Below are 4,249 nucleotides of genomic sequence, written 5' to 3' on the forward strand. Positions count from 1 at the left end.
ATAAGCCTTGGCATGTGTTCACCATTGCGAGAGGAAAAGAACGGGCAGATTACGGCGAAGAAACGGAGGAAACATGGAATTTTTCCAGAAGGGTCCTGCGCGCCCGCGCAGCAATGCTGAGCGGCCGCGCAGCAGCCTTGCGCGCCCGCGCAGAAATGCTGAGCGGCCGTGCAGGGTCGGGGGAAAAAGATATATTATTTTAGACTTCTACTTCTGTTTGGCTTCCAACTTCTATGTAATCTGAGTTTTATGGGACTATTATATAAGTAGATTTGAGATGTTTTTCACAGAGTATTAAGAGGAGATTATATTTTAGATTGTGTTTTACGCAAGAAGCGAAGGAGATAAGGAAGAAGACCGATTTAGCACACAGCAGCGAAGAGGAAGCATATATTCTTGTGATTCTTGTTTCGTTGTAACGTTGGATGCTAGTTTTCTTGCTTTGACTTATTTACTCTTGTGACGTACTCTGTTTTAATATAATCAGTTTAGTTATTATTTTCTTGTGTTTGTTATCATGATTTCATATGAACCCATGATGGCGATAAGTTCTATTATAGGCTAATCGTGATCATGGGGTTGCAACGGATTTATTGTGGAATTCTTTAGTTAATTGTTTAATACTTTAGTATGTGATGATTGTATGATATCTAGTATTGGTTGTGCGTATTCGTCTTATGTGCGTTGCGAACATATAAGATAGGGTGTTAATCTCTTGTGAAGCGACGGTGGATCTTGAGATTTAGAACTTGCCATGCTAGCATAGGTTCATGTACATTGTGCATGATTAGTGGGTAACTCTAACAGTTTTATTTGCCCTATGTAATCAAAAGGAATAACTTGTGCTTAAATCGTTGTGTTGTCAATTTCTGTAGACATATAGGAACTCAACATAATTGATGACTATTCAACTTCTATCTTAATTGTGGATGTTTGGTAGAATGGTATTAGTACAATGAAAGTTGGCTTTTATCAGTTTCGTGTTATTCGATTAATATCATCACTGTCACATGCTAAAGGTAATAACTATGGCTATAGAAGGAAGTAATAATGAAGTTGTGATCTCATGAGTGTTTTATTATTGATAAATTGAAGTGTTAGTTAAGTGGTTAATTAAGTAGTTAATTATAGTTAATATTTAATCAACAATTTTAAGTGTTATTATCTTAACATTGAGAAGTAATCATACATTGGTGAGTGAGTTAAATTAGACAATAAATTAGTCTGAGTCTCTGAGGGAACGAACTAGAAAGTATTCTATATTACTTGCGAACGCGTATACTTGCGTGAATATTAGTGCGTGATTTCGCCCTAACAAGTTTTTGGCGCCGCTGCTGGGGACTCGGCGTATTTGTTTAGTTTATGTACTTACCATCATTGGTCATTAGGACTCAGTGATTAGGACGTAGTAGTTAATTACTCTTTTCGGTTGTGTTTCAGGTACTTTAGCAAGCGTTTATGCAAACTCGTTCTCGTGCTCGCAAGAGGACCTTAGATACAGCTAAAGGAAAAGATGAAGTTATTGATACTCCGGAGAAGTTAGATTTTGAGGATTCGGATTCAGGAACTGAGCAGAAAGAACCAGTAAACATGGGAGATCGTATTGTTCAAGCTGATCCAGCTCTTATGGATTTTTCTCGGCCTAAAATTGATGACATTCAGTCAAGCATCCTTTATCCGGCTATTCAAGCTAACACCTTTGAAATCAAGCCGGGCACTATTCAGATGGCGCAGAATTCTGTTTCTTTTGGAGGAGCGACAACTGAAGACCCCAACGTGCACATAAGGAATTTTGTCGAGATCTGCAGCACTTTTAAGTATAATGGCGTGACTGATGAGGCTATCAAGTTGAGGCTTTTCCCATTCTCACTGAGGGATAAAGCTAAAGACTGGTTACATTCTGAACCAGCTGGGTCCATCACTACGTGGCAAGATCTTGCGCAAAAGTTTCTGGTGAAGTTTTATCCAATGGCAAAGACTGCTGCTATGAGGAGTGCTCTTACTCAGTTTGCGCACCAACCTACAGAATCTATGTGCGAGGCTTGGGAACGCTACAAGGAAATGTTAAGAAAATGTCCACATCATGGAATGCCGGATTGGATGGTAATCACTGGTTTTTATAATGGTTTGGGGGCCCAATCTCGGCCCATGCTCGATGCAGCAGCTGGAGACGCCTTATGGGCTAAAAGCTATACTGAGGCGTACAATCTTATCGAGACGATGGCTGCAAATGAGCATCAAAACCCAACTCAGAGGATGACATCAGGCAAGGTAGCAGGTATTCTGGAAGTTGATGCAGCCACCGCTATTGCAGCCCAGCTCCAAGCGCTATCAATGAAGGTTGATTCTTTGGCTACGTATGGAGTTAATCAAATAGCTATGGTTTGTGAGCTTTGTGCAGGTTCTCATGCTACGGATCAGTGTTCTCTTGTCAACGAATCTGTTCAGTATGTGAATAATTATCAGCGACAACAGCAGCCTGTGCCAGCGACCTATCATCCTAACAACAGAAATCATCCAAATTTCAGCTGGGGAAATAATCAGAATGCTATTCAGCCACCATATCAGCAAGGAGTGAGTAAACAGTTTAACCCACCTGGATTCCAGCAACCACAGCAGTATGCTACAAGACAATCATATCCTCAACAGGGAAGTGCAGCTGCACCTACTAGTGCTGATTTTGAGGAACTTAAGTTGTTGTGCAAGAGTCAGGCGGTTTCTATCAAGACCTTGGAAAATCAAATCGGTCAATTAGCCAATGCAGTGCTCAATCGTCAACCTGGCACTCTTCCCAGTGACACGGAAGTACCAGGCAGGAAGGAAGCTAAAGAGCAAGTCAAGGCTATTACCTTAAGGTCTGGAAAAGTAGCTGATGCTGAAAAGGCAAAAGAAGTCGAAGTTGAAGTTAGAGATGAAGAATCTAAGCAAAGGGAGAAAGCGGCGGAACCAAGGAAGACTACTGTTGAACACACTCTGCCTGAGGCTAATACAGGGGAGAAACAGCTCTATCCTCCACCACCTTTTCCTAAGAGATTGCAGCAACAAAAGCTGGATAGACAGTTCGGGAAGTTTCTGGAGGTGTTCAAGAAACTTCACATCAATATACCTTTCGCTGAGGCTCTGGAACAAATGCCTAGTTATGTGAAGTTTATGAAGACTATTCTTTCAAGGAAGGTGAAACTGGATGACCTTGAAACCGTTGCTCTCACGGAAGAATGCAACGCGGTTCTGCAACAAAAGTTACCACCAAAACTGAAAGATCCAGGAAGCTTCACCATTCCTTGCACCATTGGCAATCTAACTTTTGACAAGTGCCTTTGTGATTTGGGAGCAAGCATTAATCTGATGCCGTTGTCGATCTTTAAAAAGCTGGATCTGCCTGATCCAAAACCCACATACATGTCACTACAATTGGCGGACCGTTCCATTACTTACCCAAGGGGCATAGTTGAGGATGTGCTCGTCAAGGTGGATAAGCTCTTATTTCCTGCTGATTTTGTTATTCTGGATTTTGAGGAAGATAAGAAGATTCCCATAATCTTTGGGAGGCCTTTCTTGGCTACTAGCCGTACCTTGATAGATGTGCAAAAAGGGGAACTTACTATGCGGGTCCAAGATCAGGATGTGACCTTCAACGTATTCAAGGCAATGAAATTCCCTACAGAAGATGAAGAGTGCTTAAAAGTGGATGTGATTGATTCTGCGGTTACTTCGGAACTCGATCACATGTTAATGTCTGATGCATTGGAAAAGGCCTTAGTGGGGGAATTTGACAGTGATGATGAAGATAGCAACGAGCAATTACAAAATCTGAACGCTTCTCCCTGGAAGCAAAAGCTGGATATACCATTTGAATCTCTTGGTACTTCTGACCTCAAGAACGCTGAAGGGAAGCTCAAACCATCAATAGAGGAAGCGCCTACCTTAGAGCTCAAACCATTACCTGAACACTTGAGGTATGCTTTTTTAGGTGATTCATCTACGTTACCTGTTATTATTTCAGCTAACCTTTCAGGTAGTGAGGAAGATAAGCTCTTAAGGATTTTGAGAGAATTCAAATCGGCTATAGGATGGACCATAGCAGACATCAAGGGGATAAGTCCTTCATATTGTATGCATAAAATTCTGTTAGAGGAAGGTAGTAAGCCAACTGTGGAACAGCAGCGAAGACTGAACCCGATCATGAAGGAGGTGGTGAAGAAAGAAATTCTGAAATGGCTAGATGCAGGCATCATTTATCCTATTTCTG

The 4,249-nt window shown here is 41.4% G+C and overlaps 1 non-coding gene across 1 annotated transcript; it reads right to left on the reverse strand.

Moving 5' to 3' along the window:
- Positions 1-1,983: 1,983 nt before the first annotated feature.
- On the reverse strand, positions 1,984-2,090 carry LOC141715958 (small nucleolar RNA R71). The gene has a single exon (XR_012572696.1). It is a non-coding gene; the product is annotated as a small nucleolar RNA R71 (small nucleolar RNA).
- Positions 2,091-4,249: the final 2,159 nt, after the last annotated feature.

This window comes from Apium graveolens, chromosome 3 (assembly GCF_009905375.1).
Source record: "Apium graveolens cultivar Ventura chromosome 3, ASM990537v1, whole genome shotgun sequence".
Taxonomy (NCBI): Eukaryota; Viridiplantae; Streptophyta; class Magnoliopsida; order Apiales; family Apiaceae; genus Apium; species Apium graveolens.